The sequence below is a fragment of the Sapajus apella genome, unplaced genomic scaffold, assembly GCF_009761245.1.
Source record: "Sapajus apella isolate SASKATOON/1434 unplaced genomic scaffold, GSC_monkey_1.0 scaffold6, whole genome shotgun sequence".
Taxonomy (NCBI): domain Eukaryota; kingdom Metazoa; phylum Chordata; class Mammalia; order Primates; family Cebidae; genus Sapajus; species Sapajus apella.
This window is the reverse complement of record NW_022436946.1, coordinates 50830069-50857534: the sequence shown is the minus strand read 5'-3', so window position 1 is coordinate 50857534 and position 27466 is coordinate 50830069. Positions and strand designations below refer to the sequence as shown.

At 35.7% G+C, this 27466-nt stretch overlaps 1 long non-coding RNA gene across 2 annotated transcripts in view; it reads left to right on the top strand.

The window, feature by feature from the left end:
* LOC116548945 overlaps positions 1–27466 on the top strand; it is a 1126598-nt gene that overhangs the window by 1079408 nt on the left and 19724 nt on the right. Inside the window, exon 7 of one of the 2 annotated variants that reach the window (XR_004267646.1) lies at positions 14691–14763. The exons of the other annotated variant lie outside the window; for it this stretch is intronic. This is a non-coding gene — a long non-coding RNA (uncharacterized LOC116548945). Of the gene's footprint in view, positions 1–14690; positions 14764–27466 lie in introns of those variants that run through there. 2 annotated transcript variants of the gene reach the window in all.

The window sequence follows — 27466 nt, the reverse complement described above, 5'->3', positions numbered from 1 at the left end:
CACACACACACACACACACACACACACACACACACACACACACACACGATAGGAGAAACAAAAATAAATGACATCATTATTACCTGGTTCATGGAATGTAATGAAGAGGCAAATGTTTAAAGGTTCATTTGAAAATCAGAGCTGACAATTCTAGATAGAATACAGAACATGGTTCTTAGGATACACTTTAATGAGAAATTAGGTAACTGGCTCATTTTTATGATACAAAATACTTTGCTTACAATCATTAAATTTTAAGCTAACTACTCAAATGTGGGATAGCTGATAAGGAGATACCAGGTGAGCAAAGAGATTTCAGGTCTTTATCTGCGGTAGGCACCACAAAGTAGTGTGATGCTCAGGGGGAAAGTTTTCATTCTCTCTCTTTAGTAATCCAACTGACACACTGGGGTTAAGGGATAGCAGCCATTGTGTTAGTGTCAAAAAATGAGCATGAGGTAATAATAAATCCTTAAAAATATAACTATATACATATCATGTACTGGATTTTTCTTTACATGTTAATTGTTAGTGTGAAATTTCCAGTTCCGGAAGGTAGTGTAGGAATTTGTTTTTTACTTTGCCTTTGTTTTCAGAGTACTTTTGAAAAACTGTATTATACCATGTTATTGTTCAAAGTATTTGCTGCCTTCTCCTGGAGATGGATTATACTTCCCCATGCCTTCAGATTTAGTCATGTAACTGGAAGTGGTCCTCTGAGCAAAAAGATCATACATCAGGAGTGGCCATATGAAATTTTTTTTTTTTTTTGGTCAATGAAATGTGCACAGAAAGGCTCATGACACATCTAAACAAAAGCTTTAAAGACCATTCTGTAGTTTCTCCACATGATTATCCCTCTGCTGCAAGTCTGGCAATATTTCAGGAAAGGGATACTCTATCAGCCTGGCTCCCAGAATAAAGAAGGGAAGCAGAGCCACAATTGCTTCACAATGGACATGTAACAGGAACATGAAAGAAATTTTAAGTTATCAAGAGTTGGGGCTCATTTATTATCACAAGTTAACATAGTTTATGTTGATGGGTATCCTAAGGATTTGGCAATCTTTTGAAAATCAGAACATTTGTAGAAATTTTCACCAGGGACTCCTCATGTTTCTTCCTTTATCAATTACACTAAGTTAAGTAGATAATTATTAAACATCTAACACTCTGCTAGGTGGTGTCGAGAGGTACCAATGAGCATACACCATAATCATGACCTTCAAGCCCTTAGTCTTTGTTTATAGCATCTACTAGAGAAAATATTTCTTTTATGCTTGAGACATAGTTATCAAAATGATGCACACATTTACATATGTGTGCAAATTATAATTGTTATAACCTGATTTCCAGATAGTCTAATTACTTCATGTTTCCACCTCTAACATGCCCATTACATTAGATGTACCTTCAGAGAAAGGCCACATTTATGCAGACTAGTTGAAGCTAAACTCCATGCTGTACATTTTTGCATTTTACCTCATGTAAGCTTAACCCCTTCCCTGTGAAGTGGACATTATAATCCAGATGTTACAAATGAGCCCCACCTGAGGCCCCAGGACTTAGAAGCAGTGACTGGGAAATCCACCCTGCATCTACTGGTGCATCTACTGGCCCAGGTCTCTTTCTTGTACACCAACTTGATACAGAGCATGAGTGTTTCACAGTCATGTGCTGGGAACTGCAGTACATTGGGGCCTATGAGAACAGAGCTACACTCTTTTTTCAGGCACTCCAAAGCTGCGTCCCTTTGATTCTCTCTGGCATTTTTTTTTTTCAATTGTCAGCATGGTATTTGGACTGTGCATTTCAAAGTATTTCTTTGTGACTTATTCTGATAGTAGGCACCTGCAAAGTGCCATTCTCTTCATTTCCTGCTTCCTGTCAGGGATGATAGACCCAATGCTAATGAGGAATTGTATCTGAGGAATATTAGACCAAGGAGCTATGGTTCCATTTTCCTTTAAAATCTTGTGCTTATGCATCAATATCTTCTTGACTTCTTGGCCTCATTTATCTTAAACCTCACATTTATAGTTTGTATTAATTTGCATGGTTGCATTGACATAATGAGGAAAATAATTAGAGTCTAAAATATTGTGAATCAGAGTATTCACATCAATAGAACTAATGCATTAGGGAGTAAGAAGGAAGATCATAGACCAAAGAACACTGTTACAATACACTTCATGGTACTACAGATCAAAAGTGGACATGCCATTTTGTTCAGTATCAGACAAAACATTAAAATATCTTTTTTGTTGTTGTTTTGGCTCACACAGCATTGAAGATATAGCAGTAAGAATATGGTATGTAGTATGGAATCAAGTCTAATCTTTTATGAAAAAACAATAAGTACAGTGCCATTCCTTTGTAATTATAAGCTGGGCATGCCAAAGAAATATGAGGCCTAGTGTCAGCAAGCCATCTTTATCAAAGTGACCAAGTTTTTTCAGCCCTTTCTTTTGGTCTTGTCATTGTTACTCTCCCCATTTTATTGGTTCTATACTGTGATCATGTTATCTGTATTATCTGAACTTCTTTCTGTGTTCTTGTAATGTATACCTTACTACATAAGATAAGCTGGCACTCACATTATTATTAAAAAGGAATAGCAGTTTTTTAAATAACGGTGCATACATTAGTGTGTATGACAACTTTGAATGCAACTTAAGTTACCTAGGTTTATTTGCTGAGTATATGCAATTAAAAATTCTAATACTTGAATAAACATATTTATGTTTCAATACATGGGTTTACATTCTACAAAAATTTGTTGAAGGCCTACCTTATACCAGGTTTTTTTTAGGAGTTGTAGATAGACAATTAACAAAACGTCTCTGTTTCATAAAGCTGATATCCAAATAGGGAAAACTGACAACAAACAAACAAGAGAAAAGATATTTAAATTTTTCAAACTAGCAATTGATAATTACTAGAAAAAGATAAAAAGAATAAAGGAATGGGAAACACAGATGCCATTTTAAATGAAGTGGTCAGAGAAAGCCTTTCTTAGGATGGGCTTTCTTTCAGAAGAAATTTGTAACTGAAGTAAGGATGACAAATGAGGATTAAAATGAACATTGATGACTAGACTAAGGGTTCCTTCTTAGAGGAATTAATTGTTTTCTTCGGTCTTTACTCTTTCTGCCTTCTCCTCTCCCTTCTTTTATTTCTCCAATTATATTCTTATATATAAAATGCTAACCTTTATTTTATTGGGCCTTCATTACTAACAGAAAATCATTCAGACAATGATAGCCTCTCTTCAAAGATTAGAGTCAACCTTACACTCTACCATTTATATTGGGGATTTTTGTCAGATAACCTCTCAGAATTAATAATTGTTTTGCCAGAAGACAGTTAGTTTTACGTATTTTTTCCTTGTATTAAGAGAAGCTTCATTCTTCTATTTAGAGATGATTTATCAGCCAGATTTTCCTCTAAATTACTAAGCCAATTCAGGTGACATGAAATGATTTATTCTTTAAGGTAAACATGGAGAGAAAAATCAGAAAGAAATTGACAGCCTAGTGAGACAAAAAAAGGCACATTCATTAAAGAAAACCTTTTTAAGAAAAACTTGCAACATTACTTCTTTGAAAATCTACTTCTCTGTCACAGTTGTGTGGCTACACATATAGCTAAAGCTACCTGCAGTGACACAGTCCTAGGGCAGATACACAAGCTGTGCTTTAACTCCACATTTCTTTTCATCCTAAAGCTGGAGCAGGAAGGAGGTAGGGACATACCTGCCAAAGGTGGGGAGGCAGTGAATTTCTGTCCTGGCTTGGTACTGTCTGGTTAGATGAGCTTGGGCACATTGCTAGACACAGTGACTAGATTTCTTCAAATGTAAATGGAGATAATAATGCTTACCTCATGGGGTTTTTATAAGGATTACGTAAGATAAATGTGCATAAAAACCACACCATGGTGCCTGGCATGTGGTCAGCACTCAGCAATTATGAGGTCTAATTATTAGTATGCCCTATTTTCTCTTTCCTTTTTATTCATTTTCTGCATGCATATGGAAGTATTGATAAAAGACATTAAAGAGATTAAAAATTGGGGAAAACTAATAGACACCTTACAGTAATCATCTGTTATCCTCAAAAGGTTGAAAGTTCTAAGTTCCAATTACTATGAAGGTCTGAGCCTTGCGAATGACAGCAGTTATATAAATGCTTGTCAGGTAAAAAGGAAGACTAAGTCTACCTAGATGGAGGTGAACCATGCTAGATGGTTTAGCCCATTCTAGCACAGAAGAAGGTTGAGCACAGAAAAAGGTTCAGATAAAACCATAATTGTTTAAATCCCACCAAGAGAGACTTCCTAAAGATAATGATCTACAGCTGTTGTGTTTTCTGACTGTCAGGAGGAGGAGAACTGTGTGCAGCTGATCTACCAGTCTTGACAGAGACTTAGTTTAAAAGGGATTAGCCCTCTGCTTTTCAAAAGGACTTCATGCTGATATTCTGTGATTTTTATTTTAGTTTTCTGAGAGATGAAAAAAATACCTAAAAAATAAATTTAAAATTATTGTTTATTTGTAAATTTATTGTAGTTTCGTCCACTTAAATGTAAAATCTACGAATATATTGGCATATCTTCAGAGCTTAAAACATTGCCATAAACCTACTAAGACATTCAGTAAAAACACAGTAATTTTTGGATGAATATATAAATAAACATATGAATGAATGGATTAATAAGTAAAACAACATCCAAATGAGGAAATGTCTTTTTTTTTTTTTTATCTTTTTTCACACCTTGGACAGTGTCTGAAATGCAATGAATATTTAATACATTAAAACAAGTATTTAGAATCATGAAGGCTTGACTAAAAAATAGTCCTCTTTTTTCTAGGAAAAATGGCCTTTTCAACCCAGGTTGTAGCTTCAAGAAAGACACGAAAAGATTAAAAAAAAAAAAAACCCAGAGAGATGTCACAGTCAGATTGCTCTCATCTTCAGCATATGTGCTTTGAGAGATCCTATAGGTGTATTGTTTAAACTCCCGCCACACTAAGAAGATTTTCCTTGGAGGAGAGTACTAGATCATGAGTATTTGCTTGAAAACTACCTGTGAAGGGAAGCTCATCAAGTGAGCCAGCCCACTAAAAGTTTGGAAAGCTATAATTATTAAAATTTTCCTCTGGCTATGGGGTCAAAACCTGCCTCCTTCTAACTGGTACTCACAGGAGTACCCTTTGTTATTCCCCACAGGAGCCATAAAATCAGCTTTATTCTCTCTTAATTATGTAAGATAACATTCTTCCTTTTTTTTCTCTCTGCCCCTAGTCCTTTTGCTATCTGCTATTCAGAGAAAATGTGTCTGATTATTCATATTCCACAGTAGAATGTAATGTATGTGGTCCAGGCATGGTGGCTCAGGCCTGTAATCCCATCACTTTGGGAGGCTGAGGCAGGTAGATTGCTTGAGCCCAGTAGTTCGACTCCAGTCTGGACAACATGGCAAAATCCCATCTCTACAAAAAATTAGCCTGGTGTGGTGGCACACACCTGTAGTCCCAGCTATTCAGGAAGCTGTGGTAAGAGGATGGCTTGATCCAGGAAGGTGGAGTTTTAAGTGAGCTATGATTGTGCAACTGTACTCCAGCCTGGGTGACAAAGCCAGCCCTGTCACACACACACACAAAAAGAGTATAATGTATGTGAGCCATTTACAATAATGTAGGAAATAACAAAAGAATATTCAAACTGTCATATTTTCAGTTGTATTATTTCAAATGAATTCTCACCATCAAAATATGAAGAAGCTTTTATTAGACCATTTTAAGGATTACGAAACCAAAGCACAGAGAAGTAAAATGCTATAGAAAGTGAAGCGGGAATTTGAAACCAGAAATAGTTAACTTGAAAAAAATATATGTTCTGTCTTATCCAGATACAATATGGGTTGTCTTTCTATAAATTTTGGATAAAAATAATTTTCTGAGAATAAAGGTAACCTTATATTCTTCCATGATAAGAAATTTGTTTCAGAACGAACCAGCCCCAGTGGTTTGTGGCATGAGTGTTAAAAGTTTTAGATGGAGTTAAGTGTCACTATCATGATGAGCAAGGTAGCTGAGAAGTGACAGGAGTATGTGCAGGACAAGGCAGAAGTTGCCTGGCAGACTACCTTAATTGGGTTCCAACAGTTCTATAAAACTTTGGGAAGTACAGAACATTCAGACAGAAGAGTCCACTCCCAAGGGCATTGACTAAGAATGAAGATATCACATAGCTGGCATAGTTCTCAGCGGCCTGAGCCTGGAGTCTGAGAATTCAGCATTAACAAAGTGGGTATTTACAAGCATTGCATGACTATTTGCCTATTATATATAAACTTTCGTACTTTTAAAAACAATATAAGTGTTTTAGCTTGCAAAATACAGATAGAAGAAAAACATTAAAGATAAATGATTCTGTCAAGTAATGAAAGAGGGAATATAATTATATCAGAAACAATGAGTTACAGTTGGGCTCTCCAATTGTGCATCACAGTTAACTCTGAGCTTCCTGACAGCCAAGAAAGAATTAGTGAACAAAAAGCAATTTATATGCCTGAGTCTAGAACACAGGCTGTTACCATATTCCTTTTCCTCCTCTCCAGAAACACACAAGAGGAAAAGCAACAGTGTCTTCAGTATAGATTGTTCAAGACTGAGCTGGAAATTGCAGGCTGAACCCCCTGGTAATCTTTTATAAGGACTGATACTCTGATGGTATCCATCTGTGAGGAAAACGTTTGTATATTGTCTAATATGAATTTGTTATTCAGTGAATTAATCAACAGGTATTTATTGAACCTCAGCTAAATGCCAGGCAAAATTCCTCTCTCTTTACAGTACAGAGTCAATGTAAAGAGTGCTTGATTGTCTCCCAAACCATGTGTATAAATCAGGGGTTTTCAAAGTGTTTTCATTAGAGAATTTCTCCTGAAAAATGCATTGCACATACCACACCCAGAAACCCAGATATGATGTAGCAGTGAGGAACACAGAGGCTTTTGGTCTCCTGGAGCCTTCATTCTAGTGGTATTTTCATATTCATGCCACAGCAGTTGAGAAACAAGAATGATTAGATGTTCAGGCTCTGAAGTAGACTTAAACTCAAATCTTAAGTCTCTCTTTTCTATTTGTGTGCCTTTGACCATTAAACAAAACTAATCCAAACCTTAATTCTGATTTCTCTTAGTAATAAGGGAGATAATTCATAAGGTCATTATAAGGATCAAATATGATAATGAAACAATGCTGGGCACAAAGTAGGTGCTCAATACATTTTATTACAGATGAAGAAACTGTAAAATTCATGAAGGCAAAATGATTGTCTTGAGATACATAGCTAATAAATGATAGAACTTAGATTCATGTCCAAACAGCATGTCCCAAAATCCTTTGTTCTTCACCATTATGCAATGCAAGACAGGATCACAGAGAGTTTGAGCTAGATCTCAAAGTGTGGAATGACAGGCTAAAACAATGAACTTAACAATAAAGAGCCATTGAAGATTTGGAAGACCGTATCTGAAATGACCAAAATGTTATAGGATGATTGATCTTATGGCAATATGAAGAATTATTGAAAGGACAATTAAAAATAACAGAGGTTTATGTTTATATTGATTCATATTTCAGTGTTTAATAAAAATGGAAAAAACTTGCTGCCAGAGCTCAAAAAATGGTCACATCATTGACGGATTAATCTCAGTGGAACAAGGCCAACCAGAAGGAACTGGGCTTCAGAATCCAACACTCTCAAGTGTGGAACCATCTCTGCAGATCAGAAAACAGAGGTTAACATGACTGGTCAGGACAGTCCACTATGTGGAGGTAGGAAGTAGTTGAGTCTTTAGTGATTCTCAACCACATAGCCATCCACTTCATAGGCTCTCTTGGGTCTCACATTTTCTCATCAGTAAAATGGGGATAATAAAGGTACCTACCTACCTCACAGAACTGCTGTGAGTTTAAAAATAGTTAATATGAGAAAAGTGATTAGAATCGTGCCTGTTACATAGTATGAGCTCAATAAATCTCAGCTCTTGTTACTAAAATTCAAAGAGCTTAAGCTCCTTGGATTTCAGTTTCCACATCTGTCAAAATGGGGACCATATTTTATTTACTGAGTCCTGTACCCTTTTTTTCCACTATAAAATTATATACTCAGCTTGAAACCTATATTTTACATATAGCTTTTTTTTTCCTAAAACAAACTTATTATTATAACTATTGAAATCTTATAATCAGTGACAGCTCAGCATCCAAGAAACAAGGAGATGCCTGTCTTGCATAGTCACTGGAGATGCAATACATGCCCCAGGATCTAGCACACAGTAAATATTAACTTCTCTCTCTTTATTTTCTCATTTTGGTTCTAGAACATCTTTCTTTTGCTCCAGGTTTGTATGAGCATTTACCTATAACTTTATATATTTTTTTAATCAAGCGCTCATTTGTTGTATGTCTCCTTTCAGAATCAGACAAAGATATACTGTTCCTCCTTCCTCCTTTCCTCCTCCTCCCCCAATATAATATATTTTGGGAAATTAATTCTGAGAGGCTGGTATTTGGCCACTTCATGAAACAGTTTAGCATCACTATTAGATGTTAAACTGAGATTAAGAGCCCAGGTTTCTGATTTTGATAGAGCTTTAACACTTTCATGTATATATTTGTAATAATGAGATCAACCTAGACACTGTTTGAAAATTAATATGCTAAACATGTAACACAGTACCTAGTATATAGTAAGCTCTCAACAAATGATTGCTCTATTTATTGTTTATATGACACGAATTATGAGTTCTTACCATCTATGATCAATGAAATTATAAGCATAAAAATGCCTCTATAACATATATTTTATTTTAAAATCACTGATTATTTAATATAATCCATTTTAAATTGTCTCAAAACATTATAAATTTCAATGCATAAGCTGTCATATTCTAAAGTCACAGACACCTCTGTCCTCTAAATATTCAATTTTTAAATATTAAAAACTCATTGTAATAAAATATTTTAAAAAATGCAGCCCCAAAATGAAATGCATACTAAACACTATTTCAAGGATGAAAATTATTACCTGATGTCACAGTCCAGGATTCTGTTAACACGATTGCACAAAATATGAGGACATAGAACAACTAAGAAGAAATTCCATTCAATGCTAAGTGTATGTCTGAAATGAAAATTTATTTAACACAGTCTACAGTACAAAACAAGTAAGTCCTATAAAATGGGAAACTGAGGCTAGAGTTCTCCAGTTCTTATAGGAATCCAGAACAAAAATCTATATATACATTCAATGTGCACATCAAATGTAAAATTTATCCTGATTCTTAACTTTGAAATGTGGTGGGTTGGGGTGGGGGAAAGAGGTCACAAAACTGGCAGAAACCATGAGTCATCATTTCTGGAGAGAGAGAAAGGGTAAGATCAGTGTCCTGTCACCACCTACTTAAAATTACACAGAATGTCCCCCTTTGAGCTCTCTGTCAGAAACTAGTTATTAAGACAATGATTAGGTCAAATAGGAAAATTACTATAACTCCATTATGTAACAATGTTTTTGCAAATTAATAACTAGCAATAATTATAGTCAACTTTATTACATGCTTTGTATGTGCAAGCTCCTGTGCTAATTAAACACTTCTTATATAATCAGTCAAGAAGCCTGCCTTGTTCATCTTTATACTCTCAGCATACAGTGTGGTGTTTGTTACATAAGAGATGTTCAATTAACATTTGTTCAATGCAAATGTGATAATATTATTGGTATAAAGATGACATTAAAGGCCATCACATTTCCTTAGTATTTTTGAAATAACTGCATGTTTATAATTATTATTTATAATCTTCCAACCATTTTTCTTTTGCCTAGGTAGCTGTAGCTCATGTTTGAGAAAATTGTATTGCCTAAACAATTATAAACAAACACTTTGAAGTGTTACTCAAATTCACATTCTTTTACATTCAAGTTCCTTTTGTATTTTAACCTTAAAAAATATTTTATCTGAATATGAATATATTTTCTAACCGTCATCTTCATGTAGGCCATTAGAATATCCCCCTTTCCCTTAACTTTAATTATCATTGAGTTTTCTAGGGATCATTTTCATCTCTTTTGTAAATGTAAGTAGAATATTGTATTTTCTTTCCTTTTCATCTCTTGCAGTTCCCTAGATCCCCACAGTTTTTCAAAAATAACTGTAAATGATGCAGTTAGCATGCTTGCCAGTTTCTTTCATCCCACAGAAAGAAGGTATATCATCTGGACCTGCTGATTTGTAGATATGCCGACTGTCCAAGGACTCACTTAGCCTGCTTTTGTAGATAGCTATTTTTACAAGATCTTCATTACTTCTGATTGCCCAATATTTTTCTTTTATTCTTTCCAAGGACCAATTTGTAAGATAAGTTCAAGGCCTCAAACATGTTAAAGTTATGATTAATTTCAAGACGCTCCACATTCATGAGTCCATTGGTCACGGCATTGATTGTGCTCCTACTGTGGTCAGAGCACTGTGCTTACCAAAGCTAAGAACAGTCTGAGGCTTTTCTTTTTGAGAGCTTCTTCCCCTTATTACAATTTGCATGCTGCTCTGAACAGTTCTGAAGAGTATTATGAGAAAGCACACCCAATGTTTACATATTTAAGTTCTGATTTATTTATGGAATGTTAAAAGTTACTCCATTTTCCTTTGTGTCATGTGTTCACTTGTTAATATCTTCCAAAATACAAATCATTGATATTTATTAGCTTAACCAAATAATGTGCATGCCCTGATTGGAATCGCACACAAGTAATGGAGTTTGTGGGGTGAGTTTGGCTTTATTGCTATCCTAGATACACTACAACATTTATTTAAGCAATAATATAGCCAACACTATTCTGTTAATGGACAATTTTGAAATAGATGCTGCGACTATTAATAGCCTAACGGTTTGTAAGATTTGTATTTCACATCAAGCCATTAGGAAATCACAGCCATCTAACTACAGAAAACTGAAGTCAGATACATGCTGTATGTAACTTTCTTACACAATTAAAGGGAAGCAACAGGTTACTGTCCATCTTAAGTTGAGCATTAATGGCCTCATTTACAAGGCAAATTGCTAATTTTGATTAATACCTGAGTTTCCATGCCACATTTCTGACTATACTTTGGAATTTCTGGAAGAATTAACATTTTGTTTACTTTGTTTTTGTTGAAATTTCAAACGTTTTCTTTTCTCATATCTACTGCTTTAACTCTGTCCTGATGACATATAATTCCATCATTGGGCAAAACGTTTTAACTGTTCACATATTGGATAAACACTTGACCAAATTAAATGAGATAAGTGGCTTTTTAGTACTTAAAAGAAATACAGTTGTTTAATGAAGCTTTTTATCTGGGTGCTTGGATTCAGGTTCCAAGACCATGCCTGAAAGTGCAGGTTGGCTTTTCTGTGGCATGGCATGGTCTCTCCTGCTGGGTAGCAAAGTATTGTTTAATATAATGCTAAGAGCATAGGCTTCTGACTCACAAAGGATGGGTTCAAGTCCCCAGATCTCTACTCTTCATTCCTTTAAACTGAACAAGTCACATTATTTCTCTAAGCTTTACTTTGTACATATGTAAAATGCAAAATGTACCTACTTCGTCATTGTTGTGTGAGATCCCATGTGGTATCAAATGTATACAGCTTAGCGTGGGATCAGGTATCTGGTTTAATTTAACCAGATATTGTGTTTAAAGAAGCCAGAAACAAGATTATTTCTGGGCAAACAGATATGAAATGAGCCATGTACACATTACCAACATAATTATATACAGAATTACTTTATAGTCACTGTTTTAATGAGATATATTTACATATATCTTGCTAAATTGTAAAGCGTTTGCTTCTCTCCTCCTTGAATTCCCCTTTTTGTCTCTTATGAGTTTTGCAATGTGAGAATAACCTTGAAGACATGATAAACATCAGATTAGTACAACATGGGAAATAAGAAAAGGAAAAGGCTACTGTTTTTCAGCACTTGTCATTTATTTTTTGGTCAGAGATCAAAAGTTCAGCCTGTGGATTAACATGTAAGTTTGTTATTCCCACAAATTAATGAAGGCTTTAGATAAATGCAACTAGAATTTATGTTGTTGGGTTAGATCCCTTTTGCCTTTAAAATCTTATGTTTTATATTATCCTTGTGTTCCAATCCATGTTGATCTGGCTCAGTATCTAATCTCTGAACATGCCACATGCTCATGCTTCATTTGAGAATGTATGTCCTTATTCCCAGAAATGCTCTCTGGAACCAAGTTCCCTGGCCCCTGATATTTATCTGTCAATTCTCAATTTAAGATTGACTCCTTTACTAATCTAGACCTTGTGTCCACTTAGATACTCCTTTCTCTTGGTTTCTAGAGCTTCTATGCTGTAACACTCTCTGGATCCTTAGGGACAAAAACGCACCTCTCTCTCTCCCTCTCTCTCTCTTTCTCTCTCTCTATCTGTCTCTGTCTCTCTCTTTCTATGTGTGTGTGTGTGTGTGTGTACACACACATAACAGGTGCCATGGTGATGTCATAAAGATATATATGGGTACCATGCTGAAAGTGAAATCCATAGCAATAAATAATAAAGACTAATAAAGGGGCTAGTGGAATTTCTCAACGGCCATATTTTTAGCAGCAAACTATAATCAACTACTTTGAGTAGCAGAGTAAGATCATACACGTATATATCTGTAAATAATTTGGAAATAGGACAACATCCTTTTTGCCAACCTTCTTGCTATCAGTGGCTTCTTTTAGTATATATTATTTGTCATTAACATACTAAATACAAATAATTAAAGCTGAAAGTCAATAAAGGGTAGCAGTCTGAGCTTCTGCAATGTAAATGCAAGAATACAAATGACCCCTGTTAACTCTTGGAAAATGTTGGTAAGTGTCGATGGACCCATTGCTACACTAGGGGAGGCAGCCCTACCAGAAATGTCTGGGGATCCCAGAAGGACAGAGTTGTTCTAATCTATTTTCTTTCAAACAGGCCATTTTCTACTTTAAAAGAGTCCTTAAAAAATTCCCCACAGTGTGTGCGCTGCCCAGTATTAAGGGCAATTATTTCTGCATTGTATATTTAATAGTTACATCTTTCAGAGGTCCTCAGTTGAGAAAGCCAGGCAAAGCTCTCCCAGATAGCTTAAAGGAGATCTCAGCTTTATCTGCACATTCATCTGAATTCTGACTCTATCAGGGTATGTAATTGAGTGGGACCCATCTTGTTTCTCTTATTATCCATCTTACTGTCAAATGCAATGCTCCATCATTTTAGTTTACAGTTACATTGTATAGACAGAAATATGTAGAGTATTTCCAGGATTCTAATAAAAGCCACATTGCATAAAGATGCACTATTAGTGAACCAAAAAAAAAGTGATACTTGGGAAGCTAAGGCAGGCAGATCACAAGGTCAGGAGATCAAGACCATCCTGACCAACATGGTGAAACCCTATCTCTAATAAAAATACAAAAATGTAGTCCCAGCTACTAGGGAGGCTGAGGCAGGAGAACTGTTTGAACCCAGGAGGTGGAGGTTACTGTGAGCTGAGATCGTGCCATTGTACTCCAGCCTGGTGACAGAGTGAGATTCCGTCTCAAAAATAAATGGATGAATGAATGAATGGATGGATGGATGAATAAATAAGTGATACAACAAATGCACATCTGAAATGTCAAAATTTGTCAGTCTTTAAAATGTCATTCTTAAAAAAGGCAATCAGCTGTCTCTTATAATTGAATTAAATCTATATTTGGCTGTTTAAATAGATTAATAAGTATATTTTTTCTCAGTGTTGCTGCCTGTGAGGTACAGTGAATTGCTTTCCTCAAGGAATTTCTGTGGGAATCTTGCTTCTTTATAAATATTCTTTCTTTACAAATGTTGGGGGTTCATTGATCTTTAATGGTTTGTAAATTTTTGTTAAAATTAGCACTTGAGAAAAGTATTTTTAAAAGGATGTTAATGCATGGAAAATGATGGTTTCTTTTATCGTAGATAGATAAGTGAGTAGACGCATAGATATACTGTTCTTTCTATTTGGTGTCCTTTTCTGTAATTCTATTTGGTGCTCTTTTCTATAATTCTCTCATCTGATCAATAGGTTACTAAAGAAATAGAAGGATGTTACACAGGACTTTTAATTGGTCAATTTCTACTTTAAAAAAATCTTCAATGCTTTTCTAATTCTCCCCTTTTAATCTTCAAGGTTATATCTGCAATTATGCTACATTATTGGGGTCATTCAAAATAATATATAGACATCTTAGTATTTTCTATTCTCCATTGATGGCTTGACTGTCCTTTTTCCTGATTTGCTATAACAGAGCTCCCTTACAAGCATGCTGTGCATATATGGCTTCATGCCTGTTTTGCATCCGCCTCTTTTTGCCTCTTAAGCATCCATCCTACTTAACACATTATATAGTGCTAGTTTCAAGATCACCTTACAAATAAATTAAAACATTTAGTGTAAATTCTGAAACAACAAAAGTAAATTGATCAACACAAATCAGTTGAATTATAAAGCTTAATATCCAGTCAGTCACTCCTTTATCAGGCCTGAACTTTGTCTCTGGAGGTCTGCACTTGTTATCCTTATCCTTCCCATGCTTTCCTCCTTTTTCAGGGGCTAGGAGAATTGGGAAAGTACCTGGATTATCAGCAAGGACGGTGGGAAGGAAGAATATGAGCACACAACTGCACAGCAGGATGCTCGTCTCTATCTGTGTGCGTGTGTGTGTGTGTGTGTGTGACTATAACAATGGAAGATGTGGAAACATTAACACAGTGAGGCAAGGGATGTCTAGCATTGTCCACTTCATTTAATAGTAGCAACACTTTAATTAGGGTTGAGAGAATTTGAATTTGTACCTATTATTCTCATCTAAAACCTTCATGGGATCCACAAAATCTCTTATCCACTGCTTGAAGAAAAGTAAATAGGTGCAACTAATTTGAATATTTAAGTCCTAATGTTGAATATTTGTACTACCTAGCAATTCCATTCCTAAATATACCCCAGAATCTTCGTAGAAGACATCTTTATATTCACAATAGCAAAAACCTGGTGAAATGTCCTTCAGCAGCTAAGAGAGTAAATAAATAGTCATCTATTTACACAATAAAGTATTAGCCCATAGTCACAACAAACTAACTGCAGTGAGAAGCATCAATATAGGTGAATCTTGGCAATGCATTATTTTATTTTAACTTGTTTTAAGTTCAGGGCTATATGTGCTGGTTTGTTTTATAGGTAAATGTGTGTTATGGCAATTTGTTGTACAGATTATTTCATTAGTACCCATTAGTTATTTTCCTCATCCTCTCTCTCCTCCCACCCTCCACCCTCTGAAAGGCCCCAGTGTGTGTTGTTCCCCTCTATGTATGCACATGTTCTCATCATTCAGCTCCCACTTGTTAAATGAGAACATGTGGTATGTGGTTTTCTGTTTCTGAGTTAGTTTGCTAAGGATAATGGCTTGAGAAAAAAAAAAAAAAGATGTTCAAAAGTGGCAGACTACTCTCAAAAAAACTAAAGTAAAAAGTATGCACTTTTATATTATAATGATGCAATAAAAATGATATAACATGAAAAGTTGGGGGGTGAACAACTTGGAGATTCAGGATGATTACCTTGGGTAGGAAAACCATACAATTAGATGTGTGTTTCAGTTACTAAGCCTGTGCAGAAACATTGCTCCCAAATTTTATATAATAAAACAGCCATTTATCATGCTCATGGTTCCTGTAGGTCAGAAAGTCGGACTTGGTATGGCATGCTGGCTGGCCTCTTTTCCATGATGGCTGCCCCAGTTGATAGCCAGAATTAACCACCAACTCTATGAGTAAATGAGCCTTCAGATGTTCCCATCCCATTAATGTTTTCCATCTGAAGTTGCAAGACAACGTGAAGGCTCTTGAGAAGGTGGTGAGTCTATACATACATATATATACACATATACGTATACATATTCATATACATGTATATGTCTATATATACATAAAATATATATTTTTATACTTATAAGTATATATATATATATGTGTACATATATATATATATATATATTTTTTTTTTTTTAATGCAGGAGGGATGTAAATGTGGTCATCGGAGAGTGGACTGTGGCAGATTTTATTTTCCAAAAGTGGTGTTTCTTCCAAAGCAATATTTCTTCTCCCATAGGCTTTTCAAAAGTTTATCACTAACATAAAGATGTGGGGACTATTTTCTTCCTCATGAATCTGGTTGAGACTTTTGCACTGCCTGGATGACTAGAATGTGGCAGCAGTATGACTCATGAAAGCTCTCCAGCTTCCAAATGGCTCTGTAGTGGGATACTGCCAATCTCTTCAACACCCTTTCAATTTCCACTGCCATTTTTGTAGACTTTTGTTATGGTAGCAACCCACTTTCAGGTACTGATTTCTGTTCTTTAATATAATTATATGACAAATTTCCCCAAAACTTAGTGGTAAAAAAATAGTCATTTACGACGATCATAGGAATTTATGACCAGGCAGAATAATGACAATTGTTTCTCCCTCATCAGGTCTGAGGCCTCAGCTCTCTTTGACCTCTAGTCAAAGACTGGAGGAATAGAATCATGTAGTTTTATTCACTGATATATCTGAAAATTGGTGCTGACTGTCTGCTGGGGACCTCAGACCCTCTCCAAGTGTGGCTTTTCATGTATTCCCTCTGAACGGGCTACTTTAGGCTTTCTCATAGTCTGAAGATGTCCTCTGAGGATGAGCATCATGAAAGAGAAAGAGAGACAGATTGAAAAACAGACGGAAACCATATTATCTCCCATGATCTAGTTCCAGAAGCCAACCAGTACCATTTACACCTTATTCTCTACTTGTCAAGTTAGTCACAAAACACTTCCCGCATTGAAAGGAAGAGGAAAAAGATTTATTACTTGATGGAGAAAGGAGAAAGACAAGGTTTTCAAATAATATGTGGAACTGGAAATATTATTGTGGTCACTTTTGGAAAACACAATCTGCCACAATGTATGGCTAAGGTCCTGGATTATTTTTGAGGGTGGGAGTTCACTGGTGATTATTAAATTATGGGGAAGAATTAATTAAGGAAAATAAGGCTATGCATAGACTTATGATAAAATGGTGACCTAAGCAATATAATTAACCCAATGTGCAACTGAAGACCAAAGTGGAGGGAAAAATCTTGTTCCCCTTTGAGGGAGGCAAAGTGGTATCATTCTGCCATTAATTCATTCACTGAACAGAACAAGACTGGGTCTAAATCCTGTTCCTATACTTTACTGCCCTTGAGGAGTCACTTAACTCTCTAACAATAACGATGACAAATAACAATAATATAATGATAATAATAATGGCTAACATTAATTGAATGCCCACCATATGTGCCAGGTGATCTTCTAAATGTTCTACGTAGATTTAGCTTTAAACCCCTCAAATAACCTTAAATGTAGATACTATTATCCTCACTTTTTAGATGAGGAAATTGAGATACAGAAAGGTGAAGAAATAATGTCACATAATAGTGGAGTCAAAATAAAAATGCAGACAGGTAGGTTTTTGGCTCCTATGCTTTTAATCACCATGTAATTTTCTTGTCTCTTAAATAACCATAACAAAACAACAGCTTTGATATAGGACAGTAAAGAGCCCTTTGATATACTACTGGTTTTGACATACTACTGGTTTTAAATGTGTATAGAGGCCTCATATATACTCTTCAGTCAGTAAGAAATTGCAGTAATATTTTGCTTCCAAATTGTGGGGTCTGTAAATTTTTTCCATAACATCGTCTGAAAATCCACAGAGGCCAGGGATGAAGTGGGAACAGAAATAAGGTTCAAAGGCAAATGGTGAGATGGGCTTGAGGAAGTAACAGTGAGGTTAGAGATAAGAAGGGAAGGAATGAAAGATGGCTAGCAGACCCAAGTTAGTGTTCAGAGGGGTAGAGAACCAAGGGAGACCTGGGGAAAGACTGGATATGGCCACAGCAGCAGTGTGCAGAAGAAGGTCATAGACCTGATCCTGTCTGGTATGGCGTAGAATAGTTGCTACTAAGCACGTGGAACAGGACCGAGGAATCAGGACCTCGTTAGCGCTGCCCAGTTTCATGATGGGCTTCAGTCAGAGAAGTAGCTAAAGAGAGAGCCCACCTCAAAGTCAGTGAGTCTTCCTACGTTACTTGACCCAGTGAGGTTTGCCCTCATGAGATCTATTGCTGCTATCCCAGCAAGTGTCCTGAGGTATTGCAGTTGCTTATTTACTTGTCAGGAACTGTAATTAAGGGCAGTAATATGTCCATCTTACTCATTGTCATATCCCAGAGCTTTACTTACTGTGAATCACTAACTGGAGTTTAATGAGTATAGCTTAATAAATATAAGTTGACTGAATGAAAGCTATAAATCTACAGTATAATTAACTGGGGGCTGTTGGGGGCTGTTGTGGACTGCAGGGTAATGAAGTGTGAGAAAGTTAGAAAGTACCGGTACTGTTTGGTGGGAGTTCATGCTGATTGAATGAAAGGGGAAAATAGAGTTAAGCTTTAGCAGTAGGTGCCTGCTGTTGTTGGAGGGGTGTGTGTGTGTGTGCGTGAGCAAGCGTGTGCACGCACGTGCATGTGTAAGTGCATTTGCAAAATACAAAATTTGCTTTTTCGGAGTGGGGAGCATAAGCAGGGTATAAACTGTGTCAGTGAACAGAGTAAGACTAATTCCACGTTTTATGTGTATTTGGTCAAGGTTTGCTGAGAGCTAGGACATATATTATTCCATCAGTTGAGAAACTTGCACCTGAGAAAGACAGGAGAAAGCCAAGAACATGCCGTTCCAAATATAGCAGCCAAATTCTACCATAGGTCTCCTCTTTCAGTGCAATTAAGGGAACTGATCTTATACACTTCAGTATTTACAAATAAGATTCTATCAAGAAAACTTGGGAGGAGACCAAAAATTAGCATCAAAACCTTATTGCAATTATTTGTTGCCTGAAAATTATATAAAAGGTGTACCTATAAATTCAAAACCACTGATATCTCAATAGTATACAATCTTACCAACCTGATACAGGCATACAGTACATATTATGCAATAAAACTTATTTCTGAAAATATAAAGAAGGTAGAGTTTCTGTTATCAATCCAGAAAAGTGGTATTGCTCACTGTCAGCATATGATGAGTAAAAATTAGCCAGCATGCAAAGTAAATTACTAAATTCTCATGGATCTGATTTTACCATAATTGGACCAGAAGTTTAGAGAGATGCCATGAATGACCATTTTCAGGTGTTTTATTTATTTATAAACTAATGCTGTACAAAAGAACCATTCAGTATTTGAATAACACAAAAGGAAGAAGCTGCTTATCTTCCTTTGAGCCATTAATATGACATCAGAAAAATTTGATGAAAGAAACATGCAAATTGCACCTTTCCCCAGAGAAGCCTGACTGGCTGTGGTTATCTGGGAAAGCACAGCCCTGATTATTCCTCCCTATAACACAAAATTTCTCCTGACACCATCTGTCCGTCCACACCTACCAAACATATCTGCTCCATTCTGAGAAAATGTCTCTCGGCAACTTTCTGCTCATAAAACAAAGTTATGAAAATAAACTAGCATTATTCATGAACATTTCACCAGTCTGAAACAACATGTGCAAAATAAAAATAAAATTTGGAAAACCACATCTCAGGAAAAGCACAAATTCAAGCCATGAAAAAAAAAAAAGAAAGAAAAAAGAAGTCAGCCAGCCCCATAATAATTTTAAAAGTTCCTTCAGTTGAAGTAGCTAGGCAGGCTCGCTCGCCTCTCAAGCCTGAGGTTGAGAGGATATAACCCTTTTTTGCATTACATGAAATAGCTTCTCTAAAGGAAAAAAAAATCCACACTTGCTACATAGCCCTTGTGGTTATCCTTGAAGCACAATAGGAAGGCCGTGAAGGCACTCAGAAAAATACTTTTGAGTGAACTGGATCACTTTAAAGGAAATCAGAAAATGACCTCCAGAGCAGTAATCTTCATAGAAATATTTATATTTTAATATTGCTGGAAATTTTGCTGCTTATCAAAGCTGAAAAGTAAAAGTGCTGGCTGGAGCTGAGCCTCCTATCTCCTGGGAAGTCTTTCTCCACAAATACATTGTTTTTCATAAATTCTGACTTGAGGCAAGCCTCCTTTCGGTGCTGTCTATCACTTTTCTTACTCTTGACAGTATACGTAATGGTTTACAAAGAGTAAAAATGACCCAGCCCTGTCCTTAAGAAGCTTGCACTCTAGTTCAGTGGCTTTGAAGCTGTTTTCACACCTACTAAAAAATATATTTTATGCCACAAAAAAGCAGACACACAACACACACAAAAATCGAAAGGATACTTACGTTTATTTTTCTGGGTTAAAGAACAGGAAGTAACAATGAAGTATCATTGGAAGTATTTTAATTAAAAGAAAATACCTCTTCCAATGTTTCTTCTTTCTACTTATTGTGTATTTATTGTACAAGTAAAAATATATGAAACAGGGAGCAGAATGTTTCTGGATATCACAAATAAGTGTAAATGCAAACATAGTAAAAAGTTTTCAGAACACACTTTGATAACTAGATTGAAAACTAATTTTCATTAATAACCAACTGTAGGCCCACCCAAGATTTTGTAAGGCTCTCTAGAGCTTTGTGCTTTCTAATTTACTGGGCAATACAAGTGTTAAAATAATATTAAAGTGATTTTAAAATAACCTTTAAAAATTAAAAGGGGGAAAATATACCAACCAGTTATTGAATATTTACTGTGTAGTAATCATTAGGTTGAGAACTTTATACATATTATCTTATTTAGATTTTATGTCACAAGTGTGAGATGAGTAGATTAATTGGCCATTTCAGAGGTAGGAAAACAGAGGCTCCTGCAAGTTAAGTGACTTGCTCAAAGTTAAAGGTATGGTAAGTGCCAGTGGCAGTATCCAAAACATTTTGCTCTGAGGCACATCTGCACAGTGCCGGTCCCTCATAGACTAAGGGCATCAGAGTGGCAGATGGTCATGTGTATGTTTTGCATGTCTCTAAAATGGGTATAAACATGCTTACCAAACAGAAATGTCTACGATAGGTCCCAACATGGAAGTCACAGAAAGGGCAGCCTGAGAGAGGAAGAATTTGGAAACCAATATGTGTTACAGCTGGCATGTTAATTTCTTAGAGTGTGCCAACCATGAAGCACACATCAGAAACCTATGCGTCTTGCAACATTTTCTCATTTTGATGTTGTTCATTTTGATTATTACCCTAGTAATCTGTTTTTATAGTGGTGAATTGTCTTGTGATGATTTTTAAGGAGGGGTACAAATTTGCAAAATTACCCAATTTCAAATGCACATCGTAATATAGTTTTCTTAAAAAATATATAACATATATTTGTGTGTATACATACACACACACACACACACAAATATACACAAATATACTTTTTCAGAGGTCAGCCAGCTTGTAATTAATAGAAAATATTTGGATTTATATTTTATTATTTCAATTTGAATTTTATGTTTTTCTGGTTTTATTAGGATTAAATTAGACTAGCCATGGATAAAACCAGCAGGTTGTTAGGTCCAAGTGGATGCCACAGACTCAATTCTATATCTAAACTGAAATTCAGATTGAATGGGCATCTTTGAACTGACTCCTTTTGTCCCAAATCATTAGTAGAAGAAATGTGGTATTCTCCATCCAATTCAGAATTGTTTACGAATTTATTTCTTCTGGAGTTTTCCTTCCCTCATTCTTTCTCTACCCTTTCTTCCCTCCCCTCTTCCCTCCTTTCCTCCTTTGGGCTTACAGAAATTATATTTATAGAAAAGAAAAGTCTTGATATATGGGAGAGTAATTCAATTATGTAAAACGGAAGAAGCTCTTTATATTTGTTCTTCTGGGCTTGAAACAATGTCATTAATCAGACTCTGATAAGAGTTATTTCAGATTTTTCAAAACATCAGTTCTCCTGTTTTTGTTCCTCACATATGATCTAAACCCTTTTTCTACCTACCTTGTATCCAGCAAGTAATGATTAGGAACTGTTGAAATCTTTACACTATCCTAGTAATGTGCCAATTAAAGAAGGTGTTTTACCCAGATTACAAAGATTTGTCTGAGGTGGCCACCACTTTGTTAAGGCTGTTTTGTGGACATCTTCATAATTAATGGAAAAATCATTAGGAATTCAGTCTTTATTAACCCCTATAGCTGCAGGGGCCCATTTCATCTTAATTGCATTCATTTGGCACTGGCAGTATTATACAGCATAATCACTAATAAATGATCTTTTAATTTGTACCAATCAACGGAGCTTGCTTTCATGCCAATATTCCTGTTTCTTTGATGTTGACCTGTCTCGATTTTTGATCATTTGGGCTTAAGATGATTTACTGGAAAATCAATATCAATACCAGAACTGCTTGTATTCATAACGTCTGTGGTTAGGTTCCATTTGAGTGTATTTTGATTGAAATAAGTAGTGCTTGATTACCCATTCAGATGAGGGGGAAAAGCATAATCAAGTTCAGAAATCTGGTACTGTATTCTTACTCAAAAGAAAATAATTAGAAACTGTAGGGAAACTGAAGATTCAGGAGAGCAGTAGAGGTAACACTTCAGATGCCACTAATTAAGCAACTTTGTCCGCCATCTCCTAAAGGCCTTCACCAATAGCGTAATATGCTATTACCCATTAGCAAGGCCAATGGGGGCTTTGGTTACACTTGTTAATGGGAAACCCCGAGACAGTTTCTCTCATTATCCCGCTGTCAGCACTGTCTCTGCAGTGTAAAGTGGTCGTCATTGTTCTGTGGGTCAGCTAACCAGAAACCAAGCTACTGTAAAGAAACATTCTGCAGCTAATTGAAAATGACTGAAAAATCCCCTTATCATCCAGTCACCTCTCTTTGTTTGTGGAACAATGGGACATATATGGAGTTGTGGGGAAAAAGGAAAGTTCAGGCTATGACATTGAATTTTTCCTGACTAATACAACTACAAAGAAGTCTTTGAAGATAATTCCAGGGGAAAAATCCACTCACTTTTTTTAAGAGATAATGACAGTAAGACGTAAGTGAATGTTGAATATTGCACTTGCTGTTCTGAAAAGTACTTTATGTTTATGTGATTCCCTTCACTAGAGGAACTCAAAGCTTTTTCCATGGAACTGCTGAAATCCTCATTATCCTAATGAGCAAATGGCACAAAACTGGAAAAGCCACAAGGAACATGAAGCTTAATCACATATTCTGAGCTGGGCCGTTTTCCTGAACTCTTAAATATAGTTTAGTATAAGGTATATTTCACTTAAGTAACTTAAAACCTGGAAATACAAATTGATGGAAAAAGACACAAATCAGGTTTTTTATACAGAAAGCAAGGGGAAAGAAAAAGGACTAAAGTAATTCCTATGTTTAGAAGATTCTTTGCTTTACGAAAGGACTTGATGCATTGATCTTTTCTTTAAATTTAAATGTCAAAGTACATTTAAAACTTGATTCAAACAAAAATTCAAAAAGATAGATAAAATGTGATGATTACATATCTTAAATGAGGAATGCTTAATTTGGGTATCTGTGGAAGTTTTTTATTTTGTCATCTGCAGGAAGATGCAGCGATACTCTGTTACAGCGAGCTAGGTAAACTGAGCTGGTATTGTTCATTCATTATTTCCTTCAATCAGTATTTATTGGCAATCATTCTGTTTTAGGCAGAATGCCAGGCACGGGAGATACCAAATTAATTAGATATGACATTTTGCCATAAGAAATCTACAATCTACTGGATGAAGTAATGACACAAACTTAGAATAATTATATTATAGTGTAGTAAGTGAAGCAAATTATATATAGCAAACTATATATTGCAAAATGCTCTACAGAGGAAAGATAACTAAGGCAACTTGGGAGAGATTTCTGTGAAGAAGTAACCTATTAACTGATCTTTAAAGGATGAGCAAAAGTTATCTAAGCAAGTCGCAGAAAAAGAGAGCAATGATCTTTGAGTACATTTCAGGGACATTGTAAGCAAAGAAGAGAATAAATAAATGATACATTGTCCACAGAGTATGTAAGTGAGCCAGCAGTTCAGTGAGGCAGGGAGTAGAGAAGAAAGGGGCTGAAGAGGCAGACAGAGAACAGATAGCTACCTCCTCTGAATGTACCTTATAAGATATGAGAAACAGAGGAGTCAGATTTGCATTTAGCTAGATCACTTTGGTCACCAAACAGAGAGAAGATTTTCTGAGGAAAGGACCAGAGATATGACTACTATTTATCAGCATCTTGTTTCAGTAACTCATACAAGAGATAGAAGGGGCTTGAACTGACAGCAATTTACAATGGGAAACCATTAAATATAAGCATGAGTAATTCCCTTGGGCAGGGTATCCAAAATAAAAAATTTAGTGAACTAAGGGCAGAACTGGGATATCAAAAGATTATGAGTAAGTTAAGGAAAATAATTTACAAAGGAGTCAGAGGAGGACAAATGGAGATGGAAGAAAAACCAAAACTGTGAGACATAAGTTCCAACAAGAAAAAGACTTCTAAATTAGAACAAGTAATCAGCCATATCAAAATGAGGTAGAACCTGCACACAACTAAAGCCTTGGAAATATAGCCTTTGGATTTCAAGGATTATTAGTAACTTAATGAGTATACTTTCACTGGAGTTGACATGGTGGAGGCCTAAAGGTAGAGGAGTGAAGAGTTGGAAATGGTGGGTGTGAACTAGTGTTTCAAAGAATTTGGATAAAAAAGGGAATACCAAGCTCAGCCAGTGGCAAGCTGGTTAGTTGGATATAGTGAATTCAGGAAACATTTTCTTGGATGAGAGACATTTGAGAATGTTTTCAATCTGAGGGAAAGACGCTGGCAATATGATACAAAAGAGGTTGAAGATAAAGATGGAGTAGAAATAATGGGCTATGGAGAAAGTGGAGGAAAAAGCAACCATTCTGAGAACAGATAGGGGAGCTGAAGAGGTGAGGTAATAATAGGCAAGCTGGGGTTGAAGATCATACATTTGTTCTGCATGGTTGTTGTTTTCTCCCGCAATACTCAGTTGTCCCAAGGTAGGCATAGAGAAGGCAAATTAGCATTGAACTTGATGGGTATGGTTAAAAAAAAATGGAAGTACTAAATAAACTGAGATTCTGGGAAAGGAGCAGTTCAGAGTCAACATGGGAACTCAATCATAATGGGTGGGGGAAGGAAATAGGACATATTTGATAAAATAGATAGATTAAGAAGGTTTCTATTAGATCAAAAGATACCAGTGAAAGTAACAAAAAGAAGGATCTGGAAGGATAGAAGTGGTCATTAGGAGACCTGAGCCACTCTGAACCTTTTAATATTGTCTTTCAAGTTCCTGGTCATGCAAGGTTTTCTTAAAAACCTCAAAGAAATTTAGATTAACTAGGCAGGTCCAAAATTCTTGCCTTCATGTAGTTTTATTTGGATTCCCTGTTATCTAAATCTCTAGAAAAGTATAAACTTAATGGCCCTGTAACATGACCATCAGAAGCAAGTTGGGACCAGTTACTCTAAATCATTATTTTCTAAACTGTTTTCTAGCTTCAGCAAAGGTCAGTAGATGGTTGCCATTCCACTTTCTAAAGAAAAATGTTTGTGGATAAGAAAGTTTAAGAAACATCAGGTTAAATCCAGTAAGTAGGCATCGATTGTGTATTGAAGGACTTCCCAAAGACTTTAATAAACTTGTGAGCATGGTGAATCTCCAAGAACAGGGAATAATTTGTGCTTTCCCATACTGGCTGGTGATAACACATTTTGGTCCACAGATCTCCTTTAATTTGCTGCAGAGCTAGTGGGAAACACTGCACTGGGTTTTCATTGAATAATGATATCTTTTGATTTGAAATGCTGGCTGCTATAATCTGAATATTTGTGTTCCCAAAAACTTACACATTGAAATTCTAACCCCCAAGATGATGGCATTAGGATGTGAGGCCTTTTGGGAGGTGATTAGGTTATGAAGGTGCAGCTCTTATGAATGGGATTAATGTCCTTATAAAAGAGGCCAGAGAACAACCTTGCCCCTTCTACCATGTGAAGGTGCCACCTATGAATCAGGAAAGGGACCCTCACCAGGCACTGACTCTGCCTGCTCCTTGCTTTTGGATTTCTCAGCCTCCAGAACTGTGAGAAATAAATTTCTGTTGTTCAAAAGCTACCCAGTCTATGGTATATTGTTACAGAAGACTAAAATGAATAAGAAGCTACTTTAACTGCAGCTTTAAATTTTAATTTGAGATACTGGAGAAATGTAAGTCACTTAGGATAACAATTTTTTTTAATTGTATCAACATGTTGTTAAATGTTTATAAGAAACATTATATGTGTGCTATTAGCTTGCCACTGTGCTGGATGCTGAGAGGTACCGCACAAGTACATTTGAGTTGTTTCTTAATGCCACGTACTGAACTACGGGGGAACAGAAAATCGGAAGGGCATGGGCTGCACTCTCAGATTGTTTAGTGACTTTTCTTTACAGAATTTCTCTTTTGCTCCAACCCACCTCAGGATTTTTGCTATAATATTCTTTCTTCTAAAATCATTTTGGTTTTCTTTTTGCTCATTTATTATTCTTGGCATGAATAATACTGATGTCTGTTTTGAATGTGTTATCTTTTTATTGCCATTTATGTCGTTCTTGTCCTGTATTTCTGTGCCACACTGAAAATAACAGTTCATATTGATATTATCTGGGCCATTTAAAAATTGAAATAATTGAACTAAATATACTTAAGTGATTTTGTTTTTAGGCTTCACACTTCCAATTATTCCAGTCTGTCCTCAGACTTCATTTTTTCAACCTTGCCACATTTTCAAGTACAACAATATCCCATCTGCAATTTTGTTAATTTGACATGATCTCCAAATAGCACCATCCACTTGGGGTCTCATATTCTTATAAGTATACTCTAATTATCTACATATATTTGTCTTTGAAATCACTTTCCAAAGGTCTATGGAAAAGTCATCTTGAATTTTCAAGACTGTATATCTCTCCAAAATGTATTTTAAAGTTCTGATTCTCTTAATAATAAAACCAAGACTTTGCTATTTTTAAGTTATGCTTTTAAATGTTCTTTTTAAAAGCTTGATTTAAAATTATGCTATTAATTGAGATTCACTATTTTGTTAACTTAATAAGATCTGGTCTGAAATTATGTTAAAAATATAATACTACCTCACTGATGAAGTTCTTGAATATTGTTTTTGTGTGTCACTAAAACACACATCATCGTCACTATTATTGAAAGGCTTTTAGTACCCCAAAGGACAACATTTTGCTAAAAATTCCAATGAAACATGATCCTTACCTATTCAGAATTTTTCTATTATCTCTA